The sequence below is a fragment of the Cyprinodon tularosa genome, unplaced genomic scaffold, assembly GCF_016077235.1.
Source record: "Cyprinodon tularosa strain WSP-4 unplaced genomic scaffold, ASM1607723v1 ctg835, whole genome shotgun sequence".
In the NCBI taxonomy this organism is placed as follows: Eukaryota; Metazoa; Chordata; class Actinopteri; order Cyprinodontiformes; family Cyprinodontidae; genus Cyprinodon; species Cyprinodon tularosa.
Genome location: NW_024039602.1, coordinates 132,985 through 150,946, shown reverse-complemented (window position 1 = coordinate 150,946; position 17,962 = coordinate 132,985).

The following is a 17,962-nucleotide window of genomic DNA, read 5'->3' as shown; positions in this document are numbered from 1 at the left end:
TCTTAGGGGTCGTTTACCACAAACAAAACAAGCTGTAAGTTACCTATCTCCGTTAACTGTCAAACACGCAGACGGCCTGGTTTCTGAACATAAGCTAGGCTAGACCCTGGTTCTGCTGGAGGTTTCTTCCAGTTCAAAGGGAGTTTTTCCTCTCCACTGTCGCTACACGCAGCACTCGAGTTGAGGGGGGATGGTATCCCCCTTCTTAAATCATCCCCCCATACCATCCCCTGTGAAATTTTATCACTGAATGTGTAAATTTCTATTATATATGAACAGTAATGGTTATAACATTTGGCGGGCTGTGGGCTGACGAGTATCTGACCAAGTTACGGTGGCCCAGAGGGCACATGCCATTTCATTTTCGACCTGATCAAGGCCAGGCGGCAAAGACAACGCGATTTGAGGGACTTCATTTTTAAGAAGGCAAAATCTAACGCTTCAGGTAAGTCCAGAGTCAGAAGACATTACCTTTTCTAAGCTCACCATTGTGTCACTAGAAGTCCTAATCTGCAGACACAGCGATAGCTGCACAACGAGGTAAACTCGTTTGAAGCAAAACATTTTTCAGTCTTTAAAGTTGTCATGACACACAAGAGTCTAGAGTGTACAGGCACCGCTGAACATTCACATCTGCATTTTGGTTGTGAATTGAAAATTAGATTCATCTGTGAGCTGCTGCTGTGTTTCTGGGTGACAGCCAGGATCTAGAAGATGCTGGTGAGAGCAGAGGAGGAAACCTGGAGGAGAGAATCCATCTACTAATAATAATAATAGAAACTCTGCTGTGTTCCTCTTCCTCCCTAGATGGACCTTTCTAATCGACGCAGAGAATTTTTGGAAATTCAGCTCGGTCTAAATTAAGTTTACTCAGAAAAAGCTTCAGAAACATGAAATAAAACTCAGCTCTGCTCTTCCAGGTATTTTTATTCCTGTGCAGCGATCCTGCTCCATGAATGCAGATGGACCAGTTAACACTGAACACCATTCCCTGTCAATAGTCTATTTAATCCACTGCAGATTGAACCTTTTCTTCTGTCCAAATAATGATGAAGAGTTAAATCGGGTGTGAAACATCTTCCTTCCCCCACAGAACCATAAAAGGACCATTTACACAGATCATTTACCCTGCGTTCAATCACACAACACGGAGCCCTGAGGGCCAGCTGTCGCTTCTGCTGCTGGAAAACACGCCCAGATTCTCCAACACGTGCATCTACAGGCACACAACTAAAAGAGAAAGACACCTACTGGGGCTTCCACACGCTAAATATCTTTCTGTTTCATAACTAATCCTCTTTCTTCTGGGATGGGTGAAGATTCGGCCCCAGAATGACTGAGCCATAAAGGTCTGATCTGCTTCCTTCTTTGAAAAGACAAACAGTGATGCGGGTCACAGGAGATGAGCTGATTGATGATTGATGATCTGTTTGTGCATGTGCTAGAGTACAGGACTATTGGCTGATATCTGAGGATAGTTTAGGATGAAACCAATCAGCCGATCTGCTGCCATCAAGTCTGTTTACTGAAAAAAGAGGAAGTGAAGATAAATGGTTCTACACTGCAAAAACGTTCTAGAAATAAGTAAAGATTTCTTAAATTAAGTTTATTTACTCTTAATATCAGCAGGTAAATAAGATGATTCTCCAATGGAATGAGTATTTGTACTATTAAAATAAGATAATTAAATAGTGTGCACTTCAAATAAGACAATGCAATTATTATTTCTTATTTTAAATGTAAATTGTCTTGTTCTATTGGCAAAGTGTCTCACTTACCTCCTCAATTCAAGAAAAAATGACTTATTTGAAGAAAAAGTAACTTAATTAGATTCCTGTTTTTTGCAGTGTAAAGGCCTTTTAGAAAAAGAACCTTGTTTCCAAAGAGCTAAAATAATATAATCTAATAAAAAATAGACCCACAAATAAATTCAGGAAATGTATTTTCCCCTAAATTTGCAGTAATAAAAAGGGAGAGCTAAATGTGTGAGAATGCACTGCTGAACATCTCCTAAAACAGAGAGAAACTTTCAGGACAAATAGAAATACTGTTCAGTTGCAGCTTTAGACAAATAATGAAGATAAAAGTACAAAAGGAATATCTGGAAATAAACAGAATAATATTTTAAACCTGGAAGCTTGTTGCAGATTGAACTACAGTCTAACAGCTATCCTGAAATAATTTTAAAAGAAATGGTTTTTGTTGTTTTAAGAAATGAACTAATAGCAAATAATCATCAGCTCTCTAATAATGAAGATGTTGCACTAATTCAGCGTCTGCTCTGCCGATAATGCAAGCGTAGAAGAAGAAATGTGCTGTTTACCTGTGCAAAGAAAGAAACAACGAAAGAAAAATGTCTGAGGACTTCAGTGTTGAGGAAGAGCATGAGTTCTTTGCCGAGCTGAATGCGCACTTTCATCTGGTTTGGTCTGCCGCGGTTTCCGTAGCGTCGTGAACGCGCTTTCAGGAAATCCTATACACTACTGTTTATGCTCTAAAAACATTCTAAATGACTTCGTTTTGAGTAAATTCTGGACGCTACCCACTCAGGACACTTGGAATACAGTGGGGCAAAAAAGTATTTAGTCAGCCACCAATAGTGCAAGTTCTCCCACTTAAAAAGATGAGAGAGGCCGGTAATTTTCATCATAGATATACCTCAACTATGAGAGACAAAATGAGAAAAAAAAATCCAGAAAATCACATTGTCTGATTTTTAAAGAATTTATTTGCAAAATATGGTGGAAAATAAGTATTTGGTCAATAACAAAAGTTCATCTCAATACTTTGTTATATACCCTTTGTTGGCAATGACAGAGATCAAACGCTTTCTGTAAGTCTTCACAAGGTTTTCACACACTGTTGCTGGTATTTTGGCCCATTCCTCCATGCAGATCTCCTCTAGAGCAGAGATGTTCTGGGGCTGTCGCTGGGCAACACGGACCTTCAACTCCCTCCAAAGATTTTCTATGGGGTTGAGATCTGGAGACTGGCAAGGCCACTCCAGGACCTTGAAATGCTTCTTACGAAGCCACTCCTTCGTTACCCGGGCGGTGTGTTTGGGATCATCGTCATGCTGAAAGACCCAGCCACGTTTCATCTTCAATGCCCTTGCTGATGGAAGGAGGTTTTCACTCAAAATGTGACGATACATGGCCCCATTCATTCTTTCCTTCACACGGATCAGTCGTCCTGGTCCCTCAGCAGAAAAACAGCCCCAAAGCATGATGTTTCCACCCCCATGCTTCACTGTAGGTATGGTGTTCTTTGGATGCAACTCAGCATTCTCTCTCCTCCAAACACGACGAGTAGAGTTTTTACCAAAAAGTTCTATTTTGGTTTCATCTGACCATATGATATTCTCCCAGCCATCGTCTGGATCATCCAAATGCTCTCTAGCAAACTTGAGACGGGCCTTGACATGTCCTGGCTTAAGCAGGGGGACACGTCTGGCACTGCAGGATTTGAGTCCCTGGCGGCGTAGTGCGTTACTGATGGTAGCCTTTGTTACTTTGGTCCCAGCTCTCTGCAGGTCATTCACTAGGTCCCCCCGTGTGGTTCTGGGATTTTTACTCACCGTTCTTGTGATCATTTTGACCCAACGGGGTGAGATCTTGCGTGGAGCCCCAGATCGAGGAAGATTATCAGTGGTCTTGTATGTTTTCCATTTTCTAATAAATGATCCCACAGTTGATTTCTTCACACCAAGCTGTTTACCTATTGCAGATTCAGACTTCCCAGCCTGGTGCAGGTCTATCATTTTGTTTCGGGTGTCCTTTGACAGCTCTCTAGTTTTGGCCATGGTGGAGTTTAGAGTGTGACTGTTTGAGGTTGTGGACAGGTGTCTTTTATACCGATAACGGGTTCAAACAGGTGCCATTAATGAAGGTAACGAGTGGAGGACAGAGGAGCCTCTTACAGAAGAAGTTACAGGTCTGTGAGAGCCAGGAATCATGCTTGTTTGTAACTGACCAAATACTTATTTTCCACCATATTTTGCAAATAAATTCTTTAAAAATCAGACAATGTGATTTTCTGGATTTTTTTTTCTCATTTTGTCTCTCATAGTTGAGGTATATCTATGATGAAAATTACCGGCCTCTCTCATCTTTTTGAGTGGGAGAACTTGGACTATTGGTGGCTGACTAAATACTTTTTTGCCCCACTGTACATTGGACGAGCAGTATGGAGGAATATTGACACGTTTTTTGTGGACTTTTATGGACCTTTCTGCCTCGGGCGCCATAGACCTCCATTATTTGAATGTCAGCAGACAGCAAGAAGCCTCCCAGATCTCCAGATGCATTTGAGATATCAGAAAAGTACTCCAGAGTGTTGTTCAGCATGGGGGTGAGTAGAAAATGAAGGCTAATCATGTTTTGGGTGTACTATTCCTTTAACACCCAATAAGCCGCTTGTAAAACGTGCTTGACCGTAATCTAGTACACTAGTGAGTCCGGGACGAGCGGGCTCAAAAGGCACAATTGTAAGGGTTATACTGGAAAGAATCAGACTTTCATTTCTTCGTTTGATTCAGGAACTTAACTGACCCTTCATAGAAATTCAGATTCAATGTATTGGCAGAAATCTTATTGAAGACAACAAGAATGGGAGCGGGATGGGAATGGGAGTAATTTCACCAGGAGTGGGACGGGACAGGATTTAGATTCCTACTCTGGCCCGGGATCGGGACGGGACACCATTTTTTTCTGTGGGAGTGGGACGGGACACGAGTGAAAATCCACTCCCGTGTCAGTCTCTACTACAGACATACCAGGTGTCCAAACGGGAAGTAGTTCAGATCGCCGTGAACTTTGATAGGCATTTAAACAGCCTCAGTATTCAGTCAGGATGTGGGAGTTTATTGGAGAGCGGTGGTCAGTTGGATAGAGTTTGGATATATTCCCTAATAATCAGTTTGTTGGAAAAACAACCAATCTAGCTGGTTCAAAATATTTTGGTTAGATTAAACTAAATAATGATCAGAAACAGACCAAGCCATTGATTTCGGTTATGTTAGCGACGAAAGTGGCTTCAGCTGTAGAAATTTACCTTCAAAGGAAAAGTCGCTCATATTCAGAATTCAAACTTGTGAAAGTTCTTTAAATCTGAAATGATTCCATCCTGTTCAATAAATGATCAGTGTTTTTAATTCAGAGTAATTTTCATGTGAATGTGCTTTACTGGAGGCATCCATGTTTGTCAAAGAACACTACTGCCACCTACTGGTTAGTGACATTGTCACGGTGCGGTATCGGCTGTTGATCAAGTCCCAGTGCTGTATCTGGTGTTTGTCACAACGCGCTATTATCCAAGTCATCTTGAAAACATTCTTCTTCCAAATGTTGGCTACATATTACGGGTTTTTTCTCTGGCCAGAAGTTCGATGGCAAATCCTCCCTCTTCAAGTTGGCGATCCAACGACCAACCCGTCCGTGGAGGATCAGGAATCAGAAAGGTGGAATAACTTTTTTTCCACTTTTACCCGATGTATTCCAGCATCCAGCTGCCATGCACGTGGGCATTGTCAGTTTCACTATAGCTCTGGTGAATTTCAATGGTGAAGTCCTCTGGAAATCTTCAATAATTGTTGTTGATTGCAGATGTGTCTAGTAGTTCCCATTGATTTAGCTTGGAAAGCGGGGAGAATGGCGCTAGGCTTACCGCACCGTGACGTCACTGCTGGAAGATGGCAGGAGGGAGGGGTTACTATATTTGGGCAAATATCACTCTGACATTTGAGCATTAGTTGTGCAACATAACATCATAACATCCAGGGGAGAATAGATAAAGGGTGGAGGTCGAATCCAGAATAACACTTATTGTTTTGAGAGCAGGCTGCACAGGAGTTTCCTTCAGCAGTGAGTCTTTTCTTGCTGGCTGTTTCGTTGCAAAATCCAATATTCCAAATTGGGCTTTTCCTCCTTGAAGCGAGCGTTCACATCCAAGATATTATCCCATCTCACCAGTTCAACCAACGCAGCCTGCCTGCGTTTAATGGCACCCAGCATACGGTTCAGCTCCCGGTCCCGCTCGTTCACAGCCTTTGTGAGGGCGACATTCGCTGCTGCAGCCTGATCAATGCCCAAATTGCCGCTGACATCCTCTATAACTGAAGATATTCAGGTATCCTCCAAATTCAAACAGAAGAAATCTGAGTATCAAAAAAACAAAAATCCAAACATCTTCAACATCCTCCAATGACAGCGTTGTGAAACAAACCATCCTCCACGCCTCAGAACAGGTTATATATTCAAAAATATATGAATTGATCTGCTTATTTTAATTGGTTCAACTGTTTTACAGAAGCACTAACTTCCTGTCTCCCTGTGCCATGTGACCCGCTCTGCCCGCTGTGCCCAGACGGCAGCCATGTTTCCCATAACGACGTTTGTCGGCCTAAATGAGGAGGGCGCCACCTACGTGTCTCAGAGCAGGAGAGTAACTCTCTGGAAGTTTAAGGTGTGAACGGGTTTACATTCACTATTGGAAAATACGCCACCAGGAGCTTTATCAGTGAATCATTTAAACATACAGGAAGTATAAGAGAGCATCAGAGGTGTTAATAACAGATACTTTGTTCTCTCACTTAAGTAGAAATGTTGGCTATCTATACCTTAATGGGGTAATTATTTTTCTTTTTCTTTCTACTCATTTTTACTACATTTTAAAAATAGATTTGTTAGTTTTTTTCATTTGAGCTCATTTTTATTAAGGCCTGTTGGTAATAAAAAAAAAAAAAAAATTAAATAAATGAAGCCATGAAAATAATTAGTTTCATCCAGATAATCACCGTCTCTGTGGTTGGACTCGGTGCTGCCCCAACTTGTTGCTCATCACAAACCAAAATAAATAGTTTTTCCAGATGATTCAAAGTTATTTTTTTTAACATTCTTTAATTAAGAATATAATAAATCCAACATATAATCAAATGTATCTTCATATATGCAACTGCAGAGAACATCAAACCCAAAAGTAGTGGAGAAAAATAAATAAATAAATAAAATAAATAAATAAAATAAAATACAATACAATAAAATAAAATAAATACAGTAAAAAGGGATGGGGCTCAGAAAACATTCAAATCTGTTTCAGCAATTGACAGTTCTTAGAGGAGTCTTCATTAGCTCCCATAACGGGAGGATTATATGTCTATATGTCTAGTGTACCATAAAAGAGGGGAAATATAAACAACGGGCGCTGATATAATTTTTTTAGCATACGAGGCTCTTTATCTTTGTGGCCATTCGAAGTAGTCAATCGCTGGGGCCCACACTTCCAAGAATATGTCAATTTTCACATGAAGTTTTGCTGTTATCTTCTCCATTTTAAACACATTCTTCAACCTTTCTTGCCATTGTTGAAGGATTGGGGGGCAAATGTTTAAGCCAAGACAGAGTTATCATTTTCCTTGCTACTAATAGCAGAATCTGTAGTAACTGGGCCTCCCTTTTCCCAATATTTTCTTTTGGGATCAAACCTAATATATAGTACAGCGGGCTCAGTGGTAACGTAAACTTAAGTATTCTTTTAATTTCTGTCTGGATCCCTTGCCAAAATGGAATCACTGCTGGACAGTCCCAAAAAATGTGAGTGTGGTCCCCAATCTGATTACAGTTCCTCCAGCATAAATTTTAGACATTTCTGTCATATTTTGAGATACTAAAAGGAGTTTTAAAAAATTCTTAATTTCCAGTTGAATTCTTTCCATCCTGGGCTGTGGGTAATCTTAAAACCTTTTTCTAAAATCTCCCATTTCTCATCTTCAATTACGACGTTCATTTCTAGTTCCCATTTTTGCTTTATATCCATAGAATTGTTGGAGAAGTGTCCCTGTAGATGTTTATGTATATTAGATATAATCTTCTTTTTGTTATTTTCCTCTACACATTTTATCAGAAATAGTTCCAAAGATAGCGTATTCTGTTTCAAAGTAGACCATTCTTTGTGTGATAAGAGGTAATCCCTTAACTGTAAGTACTTATAGAAGTCTTTTGAATGTAATCCATATTTATCCTGTAGTTGTTTAAATGACTTCAGGTTTTCTCCACTAAATAACTGATTGATTCTTATTAATCCTTTCTGTGCCCATCTTTGAAACCCCATATTCAATCAGATGATTCAAAGTTAAATGTTACGCTGTTACCATTAGTTATGAAACTAAGAAACTGCAGTCTAAGGAAGTTATCATCCAGAATGGTGGAAAAATGTTCCTTTAATAAGGTAGAGAGTAAAGCTTCTGGCCTTAACATTTTTTCCTGCTTTATTTTTACGTTTATACTTAAAGTAGTCTTTAAAATGGTACTTTTACACCTTTACTGGAATAAAAAGCTAAAGCTAATCCTCTAACTTCTTTAAAAGCATGGCCGGGGGAAGTGGGGCTGCTTCAGAACCCCCTAGTGGCAAGAAGAAGATAAAAAAAAAAACACAAGTATTGAAAATATTTTGAACAATTTAAACAATTTTTATGAATATTTTGTTAGAGACCCTGGTTGAGCGCAATGAAGTGTATTTGACAATAAAGTAGTGAATCTCAATCTATTTACTTATTTATTTTTATTGCATTTTGAATGTCTTTCGTCCAAAAAATAAAAAAATCATCACGGCACCCTCTGTTCAAAATGACGTACAGCGGCCCTGAACAAAAGGTAAACAGTAGGATTTATACTTCTACTGGAGTAATAAACATTTAACCTTTGACACCTCTGGCTAGCATTCATCTAGCATCCCAGGAGCTTCTATGGAAAAGGAAATGTGAGTTTAAGACTGAAGCTGTTTGGGCAAACGGCAAATTATTCGCTGTCCAGGAATTTTTTTTCTTTCTCCTCTTTTGCTGTGATCAATTATTAATTGAAGAGTGATCAAAGTATAATTTGATACAGATTCATGCAGTTATTTCTCTTTATGAGCTTCAAAGTTACTTTAAGGAAATTGTCTTTGGTATAAATGAAGTATTGGACAGTGATTACCAGACAATTTTATTTTTTAATACTCAGATCAGTGCTTGGTGGAAAACACGATGAAATACTGTGATATTCATGCATCAGCTAGAAATAAGTTAGATATAGTCAGTTCAGTTCTGTCATGATGGGTTTAAGGTGCCCAACCCATATGCAGAAACAACTCGGAAACAGGGGGAAAGTTTAGTGATTTATTACAAAATGTACACAAGTGAAAATGCACGGGTTCTGGGTTCTGCGGTCTGGTCACAGGAGGAACATCACTGCTCAGAAGGGATTCAGATCTGCAGGTGGGGGGAACCCTGTGAGTCCAGAGGCTTATCGGCAGGCAGAGGGCTGAGGCAGAGACTGAGACTGAGTGCAGGCAGGCTTATTTCACCTGACTCATCCGTCTGCATATTTAAACTCCACATAGTTGTTTGCCTCATGAACAGCGTCCATTTAAAGACCACATCTAAGGACCCAAACTTTTTTACACTAATAATGAAAACTCAGTAATATTTATTGAAAGCTGAGAACAGGAAATAGCAGGAAGCCACCAGCAACAGGATCCGGAAGGATGATGGCTGAGGCACAAATTGAGGAGGTGAGAAAGTTCAATAATGAAGCTAATAACCTTAGAATTGGTTAGAAAACAGGAAAACCGATTTTTAACTTCAGTTTTAGAGGCTGGTGACGTCACTGAAAGCGTAACAGGAAGTGAAAACCACTTCTTAGCTGCATTAGTTTCTCCAGAAGCTCGTTTACTTCAGAAAAACAATAAAAATAAGAAAAATGTACATGGACAAAGCCTGAAACTGGAACAACTTTGATGTAGCAGTAGGATTACCTCCCATTTGATGACTAAGTTTAATAAATCAAATCTTTACTTTGATAATCAATTCGGGGGAAAATAAATATTTTATACATTAAAAAATAATGTATTTATTCATTCTGTAATACCTTGATTGAGCTCCATTGTACATCAGAAATCGGTTTGTTCTTTATGTTTTTAACACAGAACTTCTCTCATATCCTTCAGGCTTACTGGTGGTGCTGGAGGCTCTAAAAGTAGAATGGGAGGCAGATCTGTTGCTAGGCTCCTCTCCTATGTACAGAGTGTTCTAAAGTTCTGCTGCTATCGGTCTTTGTCAGACACGTGACTGACACGCCCCCTAGCGCCATTTTTGTGGTGAGCGGAAGAAAAACAAAACAGCAGAAAACAAGAGGAGAGCGCTGCCAGCAGTGAGGATTATCAGTTAAATGGAAAAGATCAAGAAAACTGAACGGATACCCTACCCAGACAAACTTTCTAAAGCTGCTAGGAAACGATATTATATATATTATTATTACAGTGACAAGGCAGATGTTGTGGGCAGTTGCACAGATAGCTGCAGTTATTAGAGCAGTTTGTGCTGCTCATCAGACTGAACGAAAAAACTTGTCATAATTTTTGCACATTGATAAGTTGCACACTGTATTTGCTGTTCACTTTATCCAGGCCTGTTTCCACTGGGATCTGCAGTCTTCTTCACAGATATCACCTGTTAGGTCATATCTCTACGGAAGACCACAGTGAAAACAAGTCCAGGGAAAATGAAAATCTTCTAATTTAATCTAAAGAGCAATCTGCTGTATACGAGGGAGGAAGACAAAGTAAAACATTTGAAGCTTTGCACTGTTCTGCATTATTTATGTATTTGAGATTTTGTATTGCATTTTCATAAATTCTCTGCTTGATTGAAAAGATAATAACGCTTGTTTCAAATTTCAAACTCCACTCTTTATTGTACACACATTTTTACAACTTCAGAAAATATTGTTAATATTTGAAGTGATGGTGAAACTTATATTTGTTTTGCTGTTATTTTTCAAAAGTAACTTTAAAAAAAGCAAAATTCTATTTGTGTGAAAAGAAGAATAAAAAAAGAAGAATAAAGTTGAAACAGTACTTGATCTGGCATTCATTTATTAGCTGGTTTCTCTGTGAAAATTTCAAAACAGTCAATAATCACTGTGACTCTATGTCCAAAGGCCTCCACAAACTGATGAGGCATAATTTTGTGCAAGGTGTCTCTATCTGGCCACACAATTGCACGCTTTAGATTTGCATATAAAAATGACAGCATTTCATTGAATGTTCTGTACACTGTCTTTGGTGAAACACGGAAGAGATAAGCAAGGTGTTGTGAGGGCAGATCCAATCTCAGACGCATGAAGGTTAACAGAGCATTTGAAATGGACTGAGAATTTTGTTTTGAGCAGACATGAGAGGCAGCAGAAAATTAAACAAAGCCATAAAGGTTGCCAAGTTTGGTAGACCCGTATAGTACTGGACTTTTTCATTACTGTCTCCAAAGAAGCAATCAGAGATCCGCAGCTCATCAAGTTCACGCTGCAGCTCTCTGTTTTCTTCCAAAAGACGGTTCATCTCTGCACACCTGAGCACACACAGGTTACATTCTGTCTGTCCTTCCTGACGACCACCTTCTGTGTCATCCTTGGTGTTTGGTGTTGGTGTTTTCAGCAACCTTCTGCATGTCAGTCTGTTGCTGGTTAGGGTTCTCTGTCGCCTCATGTGTAACTTCATCCTGTCGCTGAAGGATTTCATCAGCCTGATGGAGCCCCGTTTCAGTTGCTTGCAGGGCATTCTTTTTCAGCTGTTCCCGATAACCACGTCTTAAAGAGCGGTCTGTGTCTGTTGGTCTGATGTCAGTGTGGCCCAGATGCAGGGATGGAGCCCAGTCTGGGTCAGTCTCCATCATCTCATATGCGGGTTGACCTGCAAAGTAGATGAAAGGTTGAGTGTTTTACACATCTATTCAAAACACTATATAAAGCACCTTAATAACAGAGCCCATTAGATTAGATGTTTAATAAAATAACAGCACAAGTACATCGGACTAGTAAGGCCAGAGGTAAATAAATAAACTGAAAAGCTTACAGGACAAACAAAGGATTATAATAAATAAACTTAAGTAGATTGCACAGGATGAATAAATACAGTGAGTTGGCTGACGAGTGGGTATGTACAGTGTTTTTATATGTACACTGTATTTCTATATATTTATTCATTAAAAAAAATATACTTGTATTGCAGATTGTGTAAATGATTATATACAGAGAATGCATTATTTATTAAATTTTAGCGGTCTAAAAAAGAAATAAACAAAACAAACATCACTTTCCGCTTCTCTTCCACAGCATGTTTCAGTAGGTTTACATGAACTCCTGCAACTTTATAAGCAAACCATTTCAGCGTGTTGATTTCTATTAGTGTATATTTATAAGGACTTACCTTTGTGAAAATGCCGAGAGCAAACACGAACATGAGGAGATATTTTATGAAACGTGATGTCTTTCCTTCTTACAGCAGCGACCCATGCAGCCCGACGCCTCTTTGTTAAGTCCTCTGTCTGCGGTCCGTATTTTTTTTCCAAGTGGGGAATACGAAAAACCGTAAGGCCCCATCTGCTGTTTTCTGTTTAGAATTACTATTGCATCCTTTGACGCAGCACCAGTGTCCCATTATTTCCAAAGAAGCAACTAGAACACGTCTGCTCTCTGTTAGTTTTCTTTTGTTTGTTGCTGCTGTCTCTTCACCACAGAAATGGCGCTAACTACCCTAAATGAATTGCGCTTTTGCGGAAGTGACGTACACTGTCACAGACCGATAGGCTTAGACTGTTGCAGGACATAGGGACCCCTATTCATGAATCTGCTCATTATTTTGCCTTGGCTTTTATTTCACCTTTCTAACTTGTGTTATCTTTCAGTTTCTCTCTTGCTTAAAGCTACATCTGGTCCCATATTCTATTTCGAAATAGAACCTTATAGAGTTGGAGGATTGACTGAGCTACAGTACTGTTGTAAATGACTTCTTGTTTTCCATCCTAGATATAGCTTTTGGAAAGGTTTTGCCCGATCCTTTTATTGTATAGACTTGAAAACTGGTTAGGAGTTTAGGTGTCACTAAAGGAGCTACTGTAGTACTGCTATTGCTGTTTTACTTTTTTTTTTTTTTTTTTTACATAGAGAGAGTAGCCGTGGATTCGCGTGTCTCTTTTTTGTGTGTCTGCACTATCTTCTCAAACCTGGTTGTGTCAGGGTTTGGTTGTCGTTTTGGACCCAAATGCAGAGGTTGAGAGGCAGGGGGGAGTTCTTGCAGTTTCTTTAATTAATTAACACAGGTAACAGAGGCAGGATTTAAAAAAAATTCCATCTTTAAAATGTAAAGCAAACCAGAACCAAGGAGACATCAGGGGAAACCGATCATGAGGAGCCAGGGTAAACCAGGAAAGATGAAGAAACACGATTAAAGACGAGTAAGAACCAGCACTGAGGAACTGCACAAGGAGAGTATTTATAGGAGACTGAACAAAGAGAGTACTAACGTGCTGATTGGGAGCAGTAGTGAACAGAGCAGACAAGAAAGGAGCTGGGGAAAAGGAGACCTATATGAGGGGCCGTTTAGGACAGAAACTATTTTTCCTCTCACGTACACCAATAAAACCATGCACACACATCAGTAGACACACACACACACACTCAACAAAAATATGTTTTCCTCTCAAACACATTACTATGACATGCGCACATCACAGTAGAAACACTCACACACTCTCAAAAAAACTATGTTTTCCTCTCAAACACACTACTATGACATGCACACATCACAGTAAAAACAGTCACACACAATCACAAAACTAAAATTGAATATGTCTAATGTGTGTGTGCACTAATACTAGACTGTATGGGAGGGCATAAGTGTGTGTGTGTGTGTGTGAACTAATACTAGACGAAATGAGAGGATATACATATGTTTGTGTGTGTGTGTGTGTGTGCGTGTGTTTGTGCGCGCGCGCGTGTGTGTATGTGACTGAAATCGTAGCAGACTGAATGAGAGGCTTGTACTTGTGCGTGAGAGAGTTCAACCTGTCACGGAAGAGGCGGGGCAAATTGGCTAGCTCTATGGCAAGCCGTTTTAACATAAATTCGGTTTCGTCTGACTATCCATAATTACGTTCCAAATATCTTAAAATACTTTTTGACTAGACAAAACCACATTTTGACTATCCGGAACAGTAATTTAAGATATCTCTATTTACAATCTGATTAGGAAGAATAATAATTCAAGATATCTTCAATCACATTTTGACTAGTCAAAATTCCTTTCAAGATATCTCAAATTACGTCACCGGATTCCTCATTTAAAGCGTCACACATCGGTAATTATAATTTAAGATATCTCGAAAGTAATTATGCCTAGTCAGTATTACAATTTTAGATATCTGAAGTAAGAGATTGCGTGTAAGCCTCTTATTGGCTGTACTAAGCTGTTCAAACAATTGCCTGAAGATTCAATGGTGCTGGCAGTTTTGGACAAAATTGTGAGAAAATGCCACAATATCGAAAGAGTTTTTCATTCTGGGTTATGTGGAGAGCGAGAAAAAAAGCATTCTTGAAGAATGCTTGCGGAATTTGCAAAGAATTTCTGATCAACTTTCTGCCGACACACACAACGCACTTAAAACGGCTTAGAGGAGCTGAAAGTGTTAATATCGACCCATGTCCGATCTGAAACAATGAATATTCGGCAGCCCGGGCCGGTTCAGGTAATAACCAGATGCAGTTTTTAATACTGTGGTAAAGCTTTCTGCCTCTTTGGAAATTATAGTAAAGCCAACTAGCTTTTGATTTTGACTTGCTAGACGGCACAAAGCATTACAGCACCCTCCTTCAGCTCCTCTGAAAATAAAAGCGCACCTCCGCTTCATGTCTGATTCACACTTAGATTTTCTTTTTATTTTATTTTATTGAAAAACAAATTCAAAATACTATTTCAAACAGCAGAAAGGTACAATTGAACAGTTGCAATCCATAATGGTTTTTATAAGATAAAAAACTATAAACTTAAACAGACAAAAAATCAAAAGGAAAAAATAGAAAAAAAGAAAAACAAAATAAAACAAGTAACACAGGGGTTTAGCTAAAGTATACTGCTATAAAATCTGAAGACCTGAAGGATTCTTTATTTTACAGTAACTTAAGTCATGAAAAGTTTTGCTTGGAAATTGGGAGACATTTTAAAGAATCTTCACTTGTGAATAAATCATTTTCCAATAATGAATATAATATTACATTAAAACACTTTTAGTAAGCTTGAAAAAATTCCTCTCCAGGTTATCATTCCAAAGTAGTCTTTTTCTGTAGAATTTCATCAATCCATCCAGTTCATGAAACACTCCTTATAGCTTTAAAGAAACACTACAGAAAAAAGCATCTGTTGACACAAATTGTTTTCCTCCACTTTAGGAATGCAAAGATCCAGAGACAGAGCAGGGGGTCAGTGGGAATCCTACTGCTGCCACCTGGCCCTGGTTTGTCCTCATGGATGAGGTATTAGGACAGAGGCCCTCTGTTAAACCCACCTGTCCTAATTGCCTCCATCCCTGAGGACACAACAGGGCCAGGTGCTGCAGAGGCTGAGCAGCATCAGGGTGAAGAGAATGAGGATGAGAGAGGAGGGAAAGGAGGAAGAGAAGAAGGAGAGACGAGTTGGTTGATTTAATGAGGGAGGATATGAGATGGCAGAGGGAGGCGGGAAAGGATGGACAGATTATTTCATTTATTGGAGAGGATGGTGGACAGATGTTGATTTTTTGTTTTGTTTTGTCTTTTACAAGTGGAGGTTCTGTGTTGCTGTTATTGTTAAATTAAATTGTTAAATTGTTTATAAAAGTTATTGTTATCGGTCTGTCTTTTAACCTTTTTACATTATCTGTTTCATCACTTCTTTACAATTTAACCCCTAGAACCCTACGGACCCACCGGTGGGTCCAGCTGCTACGTGACCTCGTAATTTTACCAAACCCCCAGTATTGATGTAAAAAACACATTTGGCACAGTTTGGTGACATTTTTGGATAAATGTGCCAAAATGGCCTCTCCGCCTAAGAAATTTCTCACTAATACCATTCTAAAATAAATATGATTCATGAGTCCAAATTTGGTATATTTTTACACAACATTTAGATTTAAAAGTCTGTACTACTTTTTTGTGCTATAAATAATATTTTGGTAGTGTTTTGCAATGTTTATTTCAAAGAAAATTTTGGCGAGGTTCAAAAAATGCAAAATATTTTGTCCCTAATATTTCAGGCAGGGTCAAAGCTACAATGGTGCTGACACCAGAAAACCATTCTATGACATCTTACCTTTACAGACGTACCAAAAGTTTCTTCTTAAATCTAATAGCTGTGAGGCTATAAGTGATTTACTTTTGTGTGTTTTTGTCAGGCGGAAATTTATTTATTCCCCCCGAGGGTGTAAGAAGTTAAGTAAACTTAGAACAACTTCTCAGTGACAACATCAGTTTATTTTTTAGAGAAGCAAGTATTTACAATAAACTATTAAAAACATTTTTAACTACATTAGATTTTAAAATTAACTACTACTATTTAAGGAAGATATACAATAATTATTACTTGAGAACATATATATATATACACAATTGTCACTGAGCAGGAGTCCCTGGTGGTGCTGCTGGACTGGATGGGATGGGATGCCACACAGATGAGCTTGGAGTCTTCTGACTGCGAGTGGGACATCATCTGGGGGGTCACGGGCTCCCAGGCAGATGTTGTGCAGGACAGCACATGCCATTATGACCTGTAGAAAAAAGGAGACAAAAATTTTTATTTTTATTCAGTCATCTATCTTTTTTCATTATCTTTGCTACATGAATTATTAGAAATTTTATTTTACCTAATCTAGATCCACTATTTAACTTTTTTTTTTCTTTCGTTTTTAGATTTAGAATTTTTTTCTGTTTTCTGTTTTTGTTATATAATTGCAAATAAAATCAGGCAGTAAGGGGATAATTTAGACAAATAATGATTTATTTCTCAATCTAACACCGTTTGGGTTTTCAACACAACATTAGTAATGGTGAAAGTAGTGATTTAAGTCAGTTATTTACAGGGTTTGTACACATTTAACTATGCAATTCAAATTACTAAAGTTACAAACAAGCTTATATCAAGTCTTACAAATGAATCTAAAATTTGATAAACATATTCGTCAATCTGCTCACAAACGTTTGTTTAATAGCTGGTATATTCTGATCATTAGCAGGCCCCTGTGGGGGAAAATAATAACATGTAAATGTTACCTCTCCACTGCGCTCTCCCAGCCTGAGAAAAATCCGTCGACGGTTTTGCTGCCGCCGAAGCCGTCAAAGCCGACTCTCCTCCTCCAATAATAAGTAAATAAAAAATAAAATAAAATAAAAATTTCCATATCCCAGCCATCGGAGCATCCTCCTGGGTCCTCCTAAGGCTGGGTAGGCTGGGTCCTTCGAAGAACACAGCCTGCAAATTGAGACGCAGCTATTGTGGACCACTGAATAGCACAATCAATTAGCTAGCAAGGCTAACACCTGTCCGCCAAAACGCTACGCAAATCTCTGACGTTTTTGATTTATGGCAAGATATCACTGATGTCATTTTGACTAGTCAGAATGTCAATTTAAGATATCTTTAATGGAAAAGCTGAATAATTCAAGATATCTTTAATTCATTTAGAGATATCTTAAAAGGAATTTCGAATAGTCGAAATTACAATTCAAGATATCTTTAAATTTGTTTTGTCTAGTCATTATTTGCTTTTAAGATATCTATAATTGAGTTTTCACTAGTCAAAACTGCATATCTCCTATCCTAAAATACATTTAAGATATCTTGAAATATGGTGGCATTTGAGATATCTTTAATTAGAATTATGACTAGTCAAAACTAAAATCGAGATATCTTCAATTTCCTTTATGGCTAGTCGTAATTTAATTGTAGATATCTGAAATGTGTATTTCAGATAGTCAGTAATTAATTCTAGATATCTTAAATTGACGTCTCCATACAAGTTAATGGTAAATCTGACGTCATTTCGACTAGTCAGAATGTAATTAGAGATATCCCGAATAGGAATTTTGACTAGTCAAAATATATTTAGAGATATCTTAAATTA